This window comes from Zea mays, chromosome 2, assembly GCF_902167145.1.
Source record: "Zea mays cultivar B73 chromosome 2, Zm-B73-REFERENCE-NAM-5.0, whole genome shotgun sequence".
NCBI lineage: Eukaryota > Viridiplantae > Streptophyta > Magnoliopsida > Poales > Poaceae > Zea > Zea mays.
Window position 1 is genome coordinate 234,861,060 of NC_050097.1, and position 18,067 is coordinate 234,879,126.

Genomic DNA, 18,067 nt, shown 5'->3' on the forward strand with positions numbered 1-18,067 from the left:
TTGCTTTTAGTTGGTCAGATTATTATTCACTAATAGAAAGCCAGGTTTTAGCATTAACCCAAGTTATTAGCCCGATGTCTATGATGGGGGAGTTGAAGTATTTCCTTGGATTTCAAATCAAGCAACTCCAAGAGGGCACCTTCATCAGCCAAACTAAGTACATTCAAGACATACTTAAGAAGTTTGGAATGAAGAATGGCAAACCCATCAAGACACCCATGGGAACCAATGGGCATCTCGACCTCGACACGGGAGGTAAATCCATAGATCAAAAGGTATACCGGTCGATGATAGGTTCTTTACTCTACTTATGTGCATCTCGAACGGATATTATGCTTTCTGTATGCATGTATGCAAGGTTCCAGGCAAATCCTAAGGAAGTTCACCTTAGGGCCATCAAAAGAATCATGAGATATTTAGTTTGCACTCCTAGGTTTGGGCTTTGGTACCCCAAGTGATCTACCTTTGATTTAATTTGGCATTCCGATGATGATTATGCTGGATGTAAAATTGATAGAAAGAGCACATCAGGGACTTGTCAGTTTTTGGGAAGATACCTAGTGTCTTGGGCTTCAAAGAAACAAAACTCAGTAGCTCTTTCCACCACCGAAGCCGAGTATATTGCTGTAGGTTATTGTTGTGCGCAATTACTTTGGATGAGGCAAACTCTTAGGGACTATGGCTACAAATTGAGCAAAGTCCCTCTCCTATGTGATAATGAGAGTGCAATACGCATGGCGGATAATCCCGTTGAACACAGCCACACTAAGAACATAGACATCCGGTATCACTTTTTGAGAGATCACCAACAAAAGGGGGATATTGAAATTGCTTATGTGAGCACCCACAACTAATTATCCGATATCTTTACCAAGCCACTAGATGAGAAAACTTTTAGCAAACTTAGGAATGAGCTAAATATACTTGATTCTCGAAACTTTACATAGCTCATGTATATACCTTTGATCATGTCTCTTTCATTTGGTACAAATGCATATTTCTTATTCTTCTTGTGCCAAGGCTAAGACTAATGTGTTTTCGAGTATATCTCTATGATTAGTCTTAGATTGAAAGAGAAATGGAGTATTCGGCAAAGACAAGGCTTCCACTCCAACTCTAACAGTATCACTTACCCTTTGCTGTTACTCATGTATCTCTCAATTGGTATGACCCTTCACTCATATTTCCTTTACCAATGGGGAGAAAGTATTAGGCCCCAAAGGGGGAGGAAATGCAAAAGGGCTCTCAAGTTCTCCGTTTTTAGCGATTAATGCCAAAGGGGGAGAAAGTATTAAGCCCAAAGCAAAAGGACCGCACCACCATTTCAAAAATTTTCACAAATGCTTATTTCAATTAGTATTTGAGTTTATTTCAATTGGTACTTGAGTTAGCCTCAAAATGAATTTTCAAGTGGTATCTAATTTCCAATTGGTATCTTTGTATCAATTTTCAATTGGTATCTCATTAGTATGAAAAAAAGTTCAATTGGCTTTTGGTATCCATTCAAAAAGGGAAAATCGTTTCAAAAACCCTCTTGAAAGCTAAGGGGAGAATTCATTCAGGGTGAACTTTTATTTAGTCAAAGGAAAAGCATTTGAAACAGGGGGAGGAATTTCAAATCTTAAAAATGCTTCTAGCAATCGTATTCCTATACCTTTGACTATTTGCAAAAGATTTTGTAAGGATTTTTCCAAAGGATTTGCAAAAACAAATAAGTGGTGCAAATGTGGTCCAAAATGTTAAATAAGAGAAAAGCAATCCATTCATATGCATAAAGCCTTTCATTGGTTTAATTCCAAGTAACCTTTGCACATCCATCTCAATTGCAAACTAGTTACTTTTCTACACTTCATATTTGCTTTGGTTAGTGTTGGCATCAATCACCAAAATGGGGAGATTGAAGGGAAATGGACCTAATGATTTCCTATAATCAATTTTGGTGGTTGACGTCGAACACAAACCATGTGGACTAACTAGTTTGTCTAGATGTCACTTATCTCAGGTGCATAAGGTTCAACACAAACCAAGAAAGAAATTCAGTTAGGGACTCAATCAAAAATTGGAGCAAGACTTAGAGTGTGCTGAAATTTGGCGCACCGGACAGTGTCCGGTGCTCTAGGCCCAAGTTCAATCAAACCAGCCACTCTCGAGAATTCTAGGGGCACCCTCCGCTATAATTCACCGGACACTGTCCGGTGAGCCAGCGGAGCAACGACTCCCTGCGCGCCAACGGTCGACTGCTCAGATAAACAGTGTCAAACAGTGCCGCGCAGATGTCAGAGTGCAGAAGTTAGAGGTCACCGGACTATCCGGTGTGGTACTGGACTGTCCGGTGCAGCAAAAATACAACGCCCTCCAACGGTCAACAGCTCCAAACCTAACAGACGCGTTGACGTGGCGCGCACCGGACAGTGAACAGTGACAGTCCGGTGCGCCACCGGACTGTCCGGTGCGCCCATCACCAGCAACGGCTAGGAAGTGGTTGGGGGCTATAAATACCCCCAACCACCTCATTCAAAGCCATCCAAGCATTCTGAAGTTTTCATTCATTGCAAGAGCAAAGTCCAACACTCCAAGACACAATCAAAGCAATCAATCCACTCTAAGTTCCCAAAATTAACTGTAGTGCTTAAGGGCTTGTGAGAGGATCATTTGTGTTCTTTTGTTGCTCTTGTCGCTTGGATTGCCTTTCTTCCTTCCTCATTATTTTTCTAAGTGCTTGTAAAGCTAAGCAAGAGACACCTAAGTGTGTGGTGGTCCTTACGGGGTCTTAGTGACCCGTTTGATTAAGGAGAAGGCTCACTCGGTCTAAGTGACCGTTTGAGAGAGAGGGAAAGGGTTGAAATAGACACGGCCTTTCTGGCATCCTCAACGGGGACTAGGTTCTTTGGAACCGAACCTCGGTAAAACAAATCATCGTGTCCACTTGTGTTGATTTACATTTTATTTGTTTGCCCTCTTTCCTCTCTCTAAAGTTACCTTGCCAATATCGATTTGAGTTTGCTCCCAAACGTCATCCGCATCATTTGAGCAACTCGTGGCAAGAGCAACTCGTCATCCGCATCATCTAACGCTAACACCGGCCTTAGTGTGTGTTTAAGTTTATAAATTTCAGGTTTCGCCTATTTACCCCCTCTAGGCAACTTTCAAAACCAAATTGGTGGACCTATCATTCACTTGGACTTTGAACCGACTGTTGAATTAGCTGGTTTGTTTGCTGAGTCAGATGGGTTAATTGCATTCCACGTGATTGGTTACCAGCCTGTCCCGCTCGAACCACGTTTCCACATATGCAGGCGAGTGAGCACAAAATGCCTACACTACATGAGCGGGTACAGGCTATCATCCTACTCTGCAACTAACCAAACATATGCCAAAGCACGGTCAATGGGATGAGGGTGATCCAGGTGCAGTAGTTTGAGCAACCAATCACGCGACAGCTGATTCTGGATATTTAATGCACATGCTGGTTAATCTCACGTAGGTTCATGACTTGTGACTATGGCCTTTAGTTCCACGCCAAGTTATACTGTCCACTAACCAATAATGGTACCTAGATTTGACCTGAGCATGCACTTTATGTTAGTGCGAAGGAACCTCATCATGCATATCTCTTACCTAGGTGAGTGCATCAAATGTATAGGCCACATTAGACAATGTTAGTTGTTGTGCAGTCTAACAATAAAATACAAATATGTGCAAACTCTTTGCTCAATGTAGTATATATCACTATCGGTTCAACCTATAAACCTGCATTGCCACTATTGTTTTAAGCCATTAGTTAGAATTTGTAACTGCATGCATAGTACAAAAAACTCGCGCCCTTATCTCTCCCTTCTTAAGCAGTCATCTAAGGAGGCATCTTTCTACTACATCTCTCTTATTGTTGCAGCTATTTTCGGACACTCTTGAAAGGTCTTAGATTTTAAAAGATGGGCATGATCTTCTTGCTTGAAGGTTAGAAACAAGCACACATCCTTAAATAAATTTTTTTTTCTGTTTTCAAAACCCGTTTTATGTTTCTGAAAATAATTTTCACTGATGGTTTTATTACGCCGACTGCTAGTGGGAATTGATTTCCGCTGGCGGCTTTGAGTTACACACTTACAAAAATGATGATTTCTACTGGCCCCTAGCACTGACGGTTCTAAAAGATGCCACTGAAAATAGGTTCACAACCGCCATTATAGAGCTTTTGTGTACTAGTGATAATCTCGTCACTTTATATCCTATTTATTTCTATGAAATGTCGTATTACATATGTTAGGATCATAAATGGATTTGTAGTTGACTCCAAAGTTGAATGTACGTACCTTTTGCATCCATGAAAAAGTGGAGGTTAACTATATAGAAGTGTACTGTGGAAATAGTAATTCCAGATGGCAAATACATGGACCCCGTTGAAGCCTCAATTGCATGAGCGCAATCACGACCTTGAATGATTGAAAAAGGACACTTTGACGTATCCAGAAACACGTTTATGTTACTTCATGCCTCAAATAGGTGAAGAAACTAGGCATGCATTTGATGAACTAATTGTAAATTATTGCTCTGCTTGCCTAGAGCACGAAACAACATCTGTATGCATTCGATAAGCACCACATGAATGAACGTGAAACAACATTTGCATGCATCTAATTAGAAAAATACATTCAGTGAACATTGATTTTGATAGCTATATGTAGAAGAGTCTGCAGTTGAGACCAGTAGTGTTTCAACTTTACAAACCACACTTAGGGACAACATTGTTCAAATACAAAACAGAGATATTGAAGTCTGAGAGACAATTAGTGAAAACATTATTCACATAGAAATTTGAGGTGTTGAAGGAAACTGAGAAGAAATTAGGAATTCCAAAGAAAACTAAAAAGGAAATAGAGAATTCCTGATGAATATTTGCATTAAAGAACACATAATTTCTGTGGAAGTTTTCCACAGAATAAAAAAGTTTTTTCTGCTGAAATAAAAAGAGGGCTTAGAGAACCAATGTTGAACAAGTTCATGATGTTATCATAATTAATATATACCTATTACCTATTGTCTTCCTTAGTTTCAGTCCCATCCCTTATGTAACGTAAGTGGACCAACGATATAGGACACCTAATTTTTTTGGGCCCCAAAATCAATCTTGATATATAAAGAAAAATAGAAACAAATAATATCAATCATCAACCGCCAACGACATTGAATCTGCAGGTGCATCCGTCAACCAATCCGATCGTCTGATATGCATTTGAGACACAAAATACCAAAACTAAGTAATGCGCGTGTTACATTCTGTGTTCAAGAGACATGCATATGTGCTACTTAATTTTAAATTTATAGTGTTATTGTAATGAAACCTTTAACTCTCAACAATGAATGAAGTGTTCAGTTGAATGATCTGTACTTGAGTCTTGAGTTCACAGTTTAATTTGTGTTCATGAAAAAAAAGTTGACTTGTTGTGAAGGCCGATCCTGTGATCCTTGACAAAGGATCAATTGCATGACCGCTTTGCGGACTTGAATGACTCAAAAAAAGAGAGAGATAAGATTATGTTACACTCCATCCTAAAAGGATGTGCTATACCTAAAAACATATCTCTGTTGCTTCATAAATGTGTTCAGCAAAAGCTAGATGAAGAAAATTCATGTATTTGATGAACAAGTTGTTGAAATTATTATTCCACATGTAAAATTTGCACGTAAGAAAATGAATGCAACACTTTATATGCATCCGATCAGTAGAAGAAGCTCATTTTGTGAACCTTGAAATTGATAGCTACATATATAAATCAAATTGGTGGACCTAGCATTCACTTGGACTTTGGACCGACTATTGAATTAGCTGGTTTGTTTGCTGAGTCAGATGGGTTAATTGCATTCCACGTGATTGGTTTCCGGCCTGGCCCGCTCGAACTGCGTTTCCACACATGGAGGCAAGTGAGCACAAAATGCCTACACTGCATGAGCGGGTACAGGCTATCATCCTGCTCTGCAGCTAACCAAACATATGCCAAAGCACGGTCAATGGGATGAGGGCGATCTGGGTGCAGTAGTTTGAGCAACCAATCACGCGGCAGATGATTCTGGATATTTAATGCACATGCTGGTTAATCTCACGTAGGTTCGTGACTTGTGACCGTGGCCTTTAGTTCAACGCCAAGTTATACTATCCACTAACCAATAATGGTACCTAGGTTTGACCTGAGCATGCACTTTATGTTAGTGCGAAGGAACCTCATCATGCATATCTCTTAGCTAGGTGAGTGCATCAGATGTATATGCCACATCAGACAATGTTGGTTGTTGTGCAGTCTAACAAAAAAATACAGATATGTGCAAACTCTTTGCTCAATGTAGTATATATCACTATCGGCTCAACCTATAAACCTGCATTGCCACTATTGTTTTAAGACATTAGTTAGAAGTGGTAACTGCATGCACAGTACAAAAAACTCGCGCCCTTATCTCTCCCTTCTTGAGCACACTCATCTAAGGAGGCATCTTTCTATTACATCTCTCCTATTGTAGTAGCTATTTTTCGGACACTCTTGAAAGGTCTTAGATTTTAAAAGATGGGCATGATCTTCTTGCTTGAAGGTTAGAAACAAGCACACATCCTTAAATAAAATGTTTTTTTTCTGTTTTTAAATCCCGTTTATGTTTCTGAAAAAAAATTCACTGACGGTTTTATTACGCCGTTTGCCAGTGGGAATTGATTTCCAGTGGTGGCTTTGAGTTACACACTTATAAAAATGATGATTTCTACTGGCCCTTAGCACTAGCGGTTCTAAAAAATGCCTCTGAAAATAGGTTCACAACCGCCACTATAGAGCTTCTGTGTACTAGTGATAATATCGTCACTTTATATCCTATTTATTTCTATAAAATGTCGTATTACATATGTTAGGTTCATAAATGGATTTGTAATTGACTCCAAAGTTGAATGTACGTACCTTTTGCATTCATGAAAAATGGAAGTTAACTATATAGAACTGTACTGTGGAAATAGTAATTCCAGATGGCAAATACATGGACCCCGTTGAAGCCTCAATTGCATGAGCGCAATCACGACCTTGAATGATTGGAAAAGGAGCCTTTGACGTATCCAGAAACACGTTTATGTTACTTCATGCCTGAAATAGGTGAAGAAACTAGGCATGCATTTGATGAACTAACTGTAAGTTATTGCTCCGCTTGCCTAGAGCACGAAACAACATCTGTATGCATCTGATAAGCACCACATGAATGAATGTTAAACAACATTTGCATGCATCTGATTAGAAAATACATTCGGTGAACATTGAGATTGATAGCTATATGTAGAAGAGTCTGCAGTTGAGACCAGTAGTGTTTCAACTTTACAGACCACACTTAGGGACAACATTGTTCAAATACAAAACAGAGATATTGAAGTCTGAGAGACAATTAGTGAAAACATTATTCACATAGAAATTTGAGGTGTTGAAGGAAACTGAGAAGAAATTAGGAATTCCAAAGAAAACTAAAAAGGAAGTAGAGAATTCCTCATGAAGATTTGCATTAAAGAACACATATAATTTCTGTGTAAGCTTTCCACAGAATAAAAAAAGTTTTTGCTGCTGAAATAAAAAGAGGACTTAAACAACCAATGATGAACAAGTTCATAATGTTATCACAATTAATATATACCTATTACCTCTTGTCTTCCTTAGTTTCAGTCCCATCCCTTATGTAAAGTAAGTGGACCAACGATATAGGACACCTAATTTTTTTGGGCCCCAAAATCAATATTGATATATAAATAAAAATAGAAATAAATAATATCAATCATCAACCACCGACAACATTGAATCTGCAGATGCGTCCGTCAACCAATTCGATCGTCCGATAGGCATTTGAGACACAAAATACCTAAACTAGGTCATGCGTGTGTTACATTCTGAGTTCGAGAGGCATGCATATGTGCTACTTAATTTTAAATTTATAGTGTTCTTGTAATGAAACCTTTATCTCTCAACAATCAATGAAGTGTTCAGTTGAATGATCTGTACTTGAGTCTTCAGTTCACAGTTGAATTTGTGTTCATGAAAAAAAGAAAGTTGACTTGTTGTGAAGGCCGATCCTGTGATCCTTGACAAAGGATCAATTGCATGACCGCTTTGCGGACTTCAATGACTCAAAAAAAGAGAGAGATGAGATTATGTTACACTCCATCCTAAAAGGATGTGCTATACCTAAAAACATATCTCTGTTGCTTCATAAATGTGTTTAGCAAAAGCTAGATGAAGAAAATTCATGTATTTGATGAACAAGTTGTTGAAATTATTATTCCACATGTAAAATTTGCACGTAAGAAAATGAATGCAACACTATATATGCATTTGATCAGTAGAAGGAGCTCATTTTGTGAACCTTGAAATTGATAGCTACATATATAAACCAAATTGGTGGACCTAGCATTCACTTGGACTTTGGACCAACTATTGAATTAGCTAGTTTGTTTGCTGAGTCAGATGGGTGAATTGCATTCTGTAACGCCCCGAATTTTTGCAGTTGAATTTTTTTCTTTCCTTTACTCGCCAAAATTCGGGCGTTACCTTTTCTTTTTCTTTTTCCCCTCGCTAAACCTTGACCTTTTCCAAAGTTCTAGCGGGATTCGGTTTGGATTTCCCGTGTAAGAAAACCCTAAATACTTTATGTTGTTTGATGCACCATGCCGAACCTTGCATTTCTTTTGATTGCTTTGAAAGTGCAAATGCATTCATGTAGAAAGATCGGATTTCGAAAATGAGGAGAAGATCTTTTCTTTCTTTTTCTCTCTCTTTCTCTCTCCTCTTTTTCTCTCTCTCCCGCGCCGTGGGCCGACCCCGGCCGGCCCAGCCGCCCCTGGCGCCCCCTCTTGGGCCTTGGCAGGCCCAACCGCCCCCACCTCCCTTTTTTCCCCAATTCTCTCTCCCTCCCTCTCATTTTCTCTCATTTTCTCTCCCCCACCCTAAGCCGCCGCCGCCCCTACCCCCTGCCCAACCGCCGCCCTGCCCTAGCGCTCGGCCGCCGCCCCCCGCCGTCGGCCGCCCCCGCCGGTGAGCCCCCTCCTCCCTCTCTCCCTCCTCCCTCCCTCTCCCCTCTCCCCTCCTCTCTCCTCGGCCACCGCCCCAGCCGCACCCCCTGGCCGCGCGCCGCCCGGCCGCCTGGCTCGGCCGCCCGCTTGGCCGCCTGGCCGCGTGCCCGCCTGGCTCCGGCCGCGCTTGGCCCCTGGCCTCGCCCTGGCCTTTGGCCGCGCGCGCCCTGGTCGCGCCCCCTGGCCGCTCGGCTGGCTCAGCCGCCCCGGCTCGGCCGCCCCTGCGCGCCCTGCCCCCGGCCGGTTCAACCGCCCCCCCTCTGTTTTTTTTTATTTTTTTATTTTATTTTTATTTACTTTCTGTGCTCATAGCTATTTTATTTTAAGTAGGCTAATCATTGTTCATGCCATTGAAATAGGAAGTTTAATTTAAAATTCCGTTATACTAATTGATTCATGTAGTTAATTGTTTATCTCGTGCAATGTTGATCAACTTAAAGTGATTAGGTTTCCATTAGTGTATATGTAACAGAATTCTTTTGTTAAGAACCAATTGTAATTGATCGTTGGTGCATAAGATTTAACCCCCTGCGAGACCCTTTCCCGTTTCTTTCTAACCATAACAAATGCGATATCAAATGTCATACTTGATGCATACTCACTTTATTTGTTCCCTTGTATGGTGTACTGTTCTTTTGTATTAAATGTGGATGGATGTATGTGTGTTTGCAATCGCATAGAGAACGATCCGGTCGAAGAGCCCGAGGAATTCGCAGGAGAAGCCCCTGAGCAGCAGTCGGTTGGTGGAGGCAAGTGTCCTTTGACCTATCTCTGTCCTATTCATTATTTAATTCACCTCCCGCTTTACACATTTATGCCTAAGGATTGACTAGTTTTGTTATCCATGTCCTTGTTTACCTATCTGGGTTGGATTATTACTGTTTAGCTTTATGCTATTGCTCAAACTCTAATCAATGAACATGATGAGATTATCTATGATACGCTGTTTTCCCTTCTCTTATTATGATGTGGTGCTTGTGGTCTTCAAGGGGGCTCGAGCGGTTTCTCGAGTGCCTCTCCGTAAGGACCTGTTCTATGGATGACCGCCCGGGAAAACAGTGCAACCATGAGGGTGGAATGGGGTGCCCTTAGCTGAATAATTAGAGGATCCGGGGTGTAGTTCACTTAGCCGTCGTGCCGTCAATGGGGCTCGGTGTATGCGGCTCGCTCTGCCAAGTTTGGGTTCGCCCCTTGGGGAGGAGTGCGGTGCATTTAGGAAACCTAACGGGTGGCTACAGCCCCGGGGAATCTTTGTAAAGGCTTCGTAGTGAATCCCTGGCCATTCACCTCGGGAGTGAATAAGGGTCTTGCAAGCCCGGGCCAGAGAGGGAATCACGGCTTGTGGGTAAAGTGCACAACCTCTGCAGAGTGTTATGAAACTGATATATCAGCCGTGCTCACGGTTATGAGCGGCCAAGGGAGCTCCAGAGATTAGTGATACTTGATCAGAGATACTTTGGTACAGGTGGATATGAGAATGATGGTTTTGATTACGATTATGGTATTGGTAAGTGGTATTCTTTCCGTTTGGAAAGGATACATTGGGTTAATAACTTGGGTTAATGCTAAAACTTGGCTTTCTACTAGTAAGTAATAATCTGACCAACTAAAAGCAACTGCTTGACTTATCCCCACATAAAGCTAGTCCACTACAGCCAAACGGGATGCTTGCTGAGTATGTTGATGTGTACTCACCCTTGCTCTACACACCAAACCCCCCCCAGGTTGTCAGCATTGCAACCACTGCTCAGGCGAAGATGAAGCTGTGGAAGGAGACTTCCAGGAGTTCCAAGATTACGACGAGTTCTAGGTGTGGGTTAGCGGCAACCCCCAGTCGGCTGCCTGTGAAGGCCGCGGTTATCTACGTTTCTTTTCCGCACTTTGATTTATTGTAAGACCTATATGGACGTCTCAGACGTATGATGTAATCGACTATTTCCCTTACTAATACTATTTTGAGCACTGTGTGATGATGTCCATATTATGTAACTGCTGTGTACGTGAATAACTGATCCTGGCACGTACATGGTTCGCATTCGGTTTGCCTTTTAAAACCGGGTGTGACATAAGTGGTATCAGAGCCGTGCTGACTGTAGGACCGCTAACCTAGAGTAGAATGGTCGTTCTAAGGACTATAGACCTCTGTCTCTGCCTTGACTTTGATATCCCTTCAAAAGTTGGTCATACCGACCAAACCTATGTTCTACTATATACTATACCTTGCTGAAAATCATGTTTTATTCTAATCCTTCATTTACTTATGATTCATTATTTGCTGGTCATATTAATTCTGTTCTCACCCTTTTGCTTGCGTTGTCTTTTGTAGATGGCTCGACTTAGACACACTGCACGAAAGTCAGTCATCCCCTTCTTACCCTCCCGCCTTGCTGAGCGTCCGCTTCGCCGTCCCGTGGCCGGACAGTCCAGCCACTTGGAGAGACTACACCACCGCCTGCGTGAGGAGCAGGAGCGTCGACGACAGGAGCAACAGAGCTCTTCCTTCTCGCTCCAGCAGGAGATAGAGTCTATGAGGAGCTGCTCCCCTGTGCTTCCTCTGGAGCCGCCCCCTGCACCACCACTGGGCGTCCCAGCTTCTGGAGTAGCTGCTGGAGGAGACCCAGACGACGGAGATGGCGACGACAGCTCGAGCCACGACACCGACTTCTCTGCTAACCCTGAGCCAGAAGGATGGGTTGCTCGACCCATCACTCGCGACGCTGCTCGCGGGTGTCACTTCCACGATGCGCTCGACACCCTGCTACGTCGGGCATTTGACCGGCATACTTGGTCCGTCGAGTATCGCTGTGTGGTCTACCAGCACAGTCGCGGGGTCTACCCGGACCGCTGGGAGGCAACTTGCTTGGTGCGCTGCCCGGAGAACAGTCTCCAGGGTGCAGAGGCCTGCTCAGAGCACTATTCTATCTCTGAACGGGACTCAGCTGAGGCAGCCATGCAGGATGCTGCACGGCGTGCGCTTTCGCACTACTGCTCGGTTTTCGGTGGGGCAGCTGATGGTCTTGACCTGAAGTATTACCCCCGCCGTCCATCTGGCAGCACAGGAGGCGTGATTGTCTCACCTGTCGGTGAGGGCAATCCTAGGTTGAGCAGCACAGTCAACCTGGCCGCCGTGCTAAACACGGAGCTGGACCATGCATTAGACGAGCTGAGTAGGGCTCGTGCTGAGATCGCCCTGCTGCGGGCTGAGCGCGCGGAACGTCGTCACTTGGATGGTGGTTCCCCCGCTCCCGTCGGGACTCAGCACCCGTACCGCTCACCTCAGCGTGGACACCAGTCTTATGGCAATCCCGACTGCAAGACCAAGATAAATCTAGAACCATAGATCGCTAGAGTTGGATCTTGTAATTAATACGAAATATATATACATAGAAGCTTCAGTTTTAGCTTTAGTTTCGGTCTTAGTTAGTCTTAGTTAGACAGGGTAGTTTGCTATATCCTGTGCATCTATGTTTGTCATGATGAACTATGTTTGATTTGGATCTTTGTAATGATTGTCACCAGAGTGTGGGTATCCCCTGCATTTTGGTTTATCTATTATGTTAATGGAGTTAGTTATATAGTTGGGAAACCTTTTATTCCACTTCCCTCTTTATCTGAGAAGCTGTGTGGTCTGTGTTGGAGATCAGTGAAGATGCTCATCTGTTCAGTGCTGTCGAAGAATTCTCTTCTCTTTTCTTATGCTGCAAGATCTGCCAGATCAGTTCTGATGTGTGGTTGCATTCTGCAGATGTCAGAGAACAGGCGCAGAGGAGGAAGGCGTGCTCAGCAGGAGCGAGCCGCTCAACAGGAGGAGGTGCCTCAGCAGCAGCACCTGCCGCCCCCGCCCCCGATGTCCATCGAGCAGATGTTTCTGATGCAGACTCAGGCAGTTCAAGCCATCGGTCAGACTCTGCCGCCATTCAGCAGCAGCAGCAGGCCCCACCTCAGCCTCAGATGCCTCAGATGCCCAGAGACAAGCGTGCTGAATTCATGAGAGGTCATCCACCAACGTTCGCTCACTCTTCTGACCCCATGGATGCTGAAGATTGGCTGCGCACTGTGGAGCGGGAGTTGCATACCGCTCAGTGCGATGACAGGGAGAAAGTTCTGTATGGTCCCCGTCTGTTGAGAGGAGCAGCCCAGTCATGGTGGGAGTCTTACCTCGCCACCCATGCCCATCCTGACGCCATCACTTGGGAAGAGTTCAGAGGTAGCTTTCGTCAGTACCATGTGCCTGCAGGTCTGATGACAGTGAAGAAGGAGGAGTTCCTGGCCCTCAAGCAAGGGCCATTGTCTGTCAGTGAGTACCGGGACAAGTTTCTGCAATTGTCTCGCTATGCTCCTGAAGATGTCAACACCGACGCCAAGCGGCAGTACCGTTTCCTGAGAGGCTTGGTTGACCCTCTGCAGTATCAGCTGATGAATCACACATTCCCGACATTCCAGCACCTGATTGACAGAGCAATCATGACAGAAAGGAAGCGCAAGGAGATGGAAGATCGTAAGCGCAAGATCAGTGGACCCCAGCCTGGAAGCAGCAGCCGCCCTCGTTTTTCAGGCAATCAACCTCAGCAGTTCAGGCAGAACCAGCGTCCACCTCAGCAGCATCAGCAGCGTCAGCAGCATCAGCAGTTTCAAAGGCAGTACCCTCAGAACCAGTACCAGAACCGTTAGAGCAATCAGTCAGGAGGTCAGTTTCCGAGGCAGAATCAGCAGGCACCTCGCCTTCCTGCCCCAGCAAATCAGCAGAACAGTCAGGCAGCACCAGCTCAGGTTGGAAACAGAGCATGTTTCCACTGTGGAGAGCAAGGCCATTGGGTGATGCAATGTCCGAAGAAGGCAGCCCAGCAGCAGTCAGGCCCCAATGCCCCAGCAAAGCAGAATATGCCTCAGCCTGGAGCAGGCAACCGCTCTCAGCCGCGCTATAATCATGGAAGGCTGAACCACTTGGAAGCTGAAGCAGTTCAGGAGACCCCCGGCATGATAGTAGGTATGTTCCCAGTCGACTCCCATATTGCAGAAGTGTTATTTGATACTGGAGCAACGCATTCTTTCATTACTGCATCATGGGTAGAAGCACATAATCTTCCAATTACTACCATGTCAACCCCCATTCAAATTGACTCAGCCGGTGGTAGAATTCGAGCCGATAGCATTTGTTTGAATATAAGTGTGGAAATAAGGGGGATAGCGTTTCCCGCCAACCTTATAGTAATGGGTACTCAGGGAATAGATGTCATCCTAGGGATGAATTGGTTAGATAAGTATCAGGCAGTTATCAGTTGTGATAAAAGGACAATCGAGTTGGTGTCCCCACTAGGAGAGGAAGTGGTGACCGAGTTAGTCCCGCCTGAGCCAAAGAAAGGAAGTTGTTATCAGACAGCTGTTGAAAGCAGTAAAGCAGACCCCATTGAGAGGATCAAGGTTGTGTCCGAGTTCCCAGATGTGTTTCCAAAGGACCTACCGGGTATGCCACCAGAGCGGAAAGTTGAGTTTGCCATAGAGCTTCTTCCTGGAACCGCCCCTATCTTTAAGAGAGCCTACAGAATATCTGGACCAGAGTTGGATGAACTTAAGAAGCAAATTGATGAGCTGTCAGAGAAAGGTTACATCCGGCCAAGCACCTCGCCTTGGGCCGCCCCTGTCCTATTTGTGGAGAAGAAAGATGGCACCAAGAGGATGTGTATCGATTATCGAGCTTTGAATGAGGTCACGATCAAGAACAAGTATCCCTTGCCCAGAATAGAAGATCTGTTCGACCAGTTGAGAGGAGCCAGCGTGTTCTCCAAGATTGATCTGAGGTCAGGTTATCATCAGCTCAGGATCCGACCTTCGGACATTCCGAAGACGGCATTCATTTCCAAGTATGGGTTGTATGAGTTCACAGTGATGTCTTTTGGTTTGACCAATGCGCCAGCATTCTTCATGAACTTGATGAACAGTGTATTCATGGATTACCTTGATAAGTTTGTCGTGGTATTCATTGATGACATTCTGGTTTATTCTCAAAGCGAAGAAGAGCACGCAGATCATTTGAGGATGGTATTGCAGAGATTGCGAGAGCACCAGTTGTATGCAAAGTTCAGCAAGTGTGAGTTCTAGATCAGTGAAGTCCTGTTCTTGGGTCACATAATCAACAAAGAAGGATTGGCTGTGGATCCGAAGAAAGTGGCAGACATTTTGATCTGGAAAGCGCCAACAGATGCTAGAGGAATCAAGAGCTTCATTGGAATGGCCGGATACTATCGGCGATTCATTGAAGGGTTTTCGAAGATTGCGAAACCAATGACAGCGTTGCTAGGCAACAAAGTTGAGTTCAAGTGGACCCAGAAATGCCAAGAGGCCTTTGAAGCGCTGAAAGAGAAGTTGACTACAGCGCCTGTCCTAGTCTTGCCTGATGTGCACAAGCCCTTCTCGGTGTATTGCGATGCTTGTTACACAGGTTTGGGATGTGTGTTGATGCAAGAGGGAAGAGTTGTGGCTTACTCGTCCCGACAGCTGAAGGTTCATGAGAAGAACTACCCAATCCATGATCTAGAGTTGGCAGCGGTGGTTCACGCACTGAAGACATGGAGGCACTATCTGTATGGACAGAAGTGCGATGTTTACACAGATCACAAGAGTCTGAAGTACATATTCACTCAGTCAGAGTTGAACATGAGGCAGCGAAGATGGTTAGAGTTGATTAAAGACTATGAGTTGGAAATTCATTACCATCCAGGCAAAGCAAACGTAGTGGCAGATGCTTTGAGCAGAAAGAGTCAAGTCAATCTGATGGTCGCTCGTCCGATGCCTTATGAGTTGGCCAAGGAGTTTGACAGGTTGAGTCTCGGATTTCTGAACAATTCGCGAGGAGTCACAGTTGAATTGGAACCTACCTTAGAGCGCGAAATCAAAGAAGCGCAGAAGAATGATGAGAAAATCAGTGAGATCCGGCGACTGATTCTAGATGGCAAAGGCAAAGATTTTCGAGAAGATGCAGAAGGCGTGATATGGTTCAAAGACCGCTTATGTGTTCCCAATGTCCAGTCTATTCGGGAGTTGATTCTCAAGGAAGCTCATGAGACAGCTTATTCGATTCACCCTGGCAGTGAGAAGATGTATCAGGATCTGAAGAAGAAATTCTGGTGGTACGGAATGAAGAGGGAAATCGCAGAGCATGTGGCTATGTGCGATAGTTGCCGAAGAATTAAGGCAGAACACCAGAGACCAGCTGGATTGTTGCAACCGTTGCAGATCCCTCAGTGGAAATGGGATGAAATTGGTATGGATTTCATAGTCGGATTGCCTCGCACTCGAGCCGGCTACGATTCTATTTGGGTAGTGGTGGACCGTTTGACCAAGTCAGCCCACTTCATACCTGTCAAGACCAGCTACAACAGTGCAGTATTGGCAGAGTTGTATATGTCTCGGATCGTTTGTCTTCATGGTGTGCCAAAGAAGATAGTGTCAGACAGAGGAACGCAGTTCACCTCTCATTTCTGGCAGCAGTTGCATGAAGCCTTGGGCACGCATCTGAATTTCAGTTCAGCTTATCACCCGCAGACAGATGGCCAGACCGAAAGGACCAATCAAATTCTTGAAGATATGTTGAGAGCCTGTGCGTTGCAAGATCAGTCCGGATGGGATAAGAGATTGCCTTATGCAGAGTTTTCCTATAACAACAGTTACCAGGCCAGTTTGAAGATGTCACCATTTCAGGCGCTCTATGGAAGGAGTTGTAGAACTCCGTTGCAATGGGATCAGCCTGGAGAAAAGCAAGTGTTTGGGCCAGACATTTTGCTTGAAGCCGAAGAGAACATCAAGATGGTTCGAGAGAATCTGAAGATAGCACAATCGAGGCAGCGAAGCTATGCAGACACAAGAAGAAGAGAGCTGAGTTTCGAAGTCGGAGACTTTGTCTATCTAAAAGTGTCACCGATCAGAGGAGTCAGGAGGTTCGGAGTGAAAGGCAAGCTAGCACCCCGCTACATTGGTCCGTATCAGATTCTTGCAAGACGAGGAGAAGTGGCCTATCAGCTCAGTTTGCCAGAGAATTTGTCTGCTGTGCATAATGTCTTTCATGTGTCTCAGTTGAAGAAGTGCTTGCGTGTGCCAGAAGAGCAGTTGCCAGTGGAAGGTCTTGAGGTCCAGGAGGACTTGACCTATGTTGAGAAGCCAGCTCAGATCCTTGAGATTACAGATAGAGTCACCCGAAGGAAGACCATCAGAATGTGCAAAGTCAGATGGAATCACCACTCTGAGGAAGAAGCAACCTGGGAGCGTGAAGATGATCTGATGGCCAAGTACCCAGAGCTCTTTGCTAGCCAGCCCTGAATCTCGAGGGCGAGATTCTTTTAAGGGGGATAGGTTTGTAACGCCCCGAATTTTTGCAGTTGAATTTTTTTCTTTCCTTTACTCGCCAAAATTCGGGCGTTACCTTTTCTTTTTCTTTTTCCCCTCGCTAAACCTTGACCTTTTCCAAAGTTCTAGCGGGATTCGGTTTGGATTTCCCGTGTAAGAAAACCCTAAATACTTTATGTTGTTTGATGCACCATGCCGAACCTTGCATTTCTTTTGATTGCTTTGAAAGTGCAAATGCATTCATGTAGAAAGATCGGATTTCGAAAATGAGGAGAAGATCTTTTCTTTCTTTTTCTCTCTCTTTCTCTCTCCTCTTTTTCTCTCTCTCCCGCGCCGTGGGCCGACCCCGGCCGGCCCAGCCGCCCCTGGCGCCCCCTCTTGGGCCTTGGCAGGCCCAACCGCCCCCCCACCTCCCTTTTTTCCCCAATTCTCTCTCCCTCCCTCTCATTTTCTCTCATTTTCTCTCCCCCACCCTAAGCCGCCGCCGCCCCTACCCCCTGCCCAACCGCCGCCCTGCCCTAGCGCTCGGCCGCCGCCCCCCGCCGTCGGCCGCCCCCGCCGGTGAGCCCCCTCCTCCCTCTCTCCCTCCTCCCTCCCTCTCCCCTCTCCCCTCCTCTCTCCTCGGCCACCGCCCCAGCCGCACCC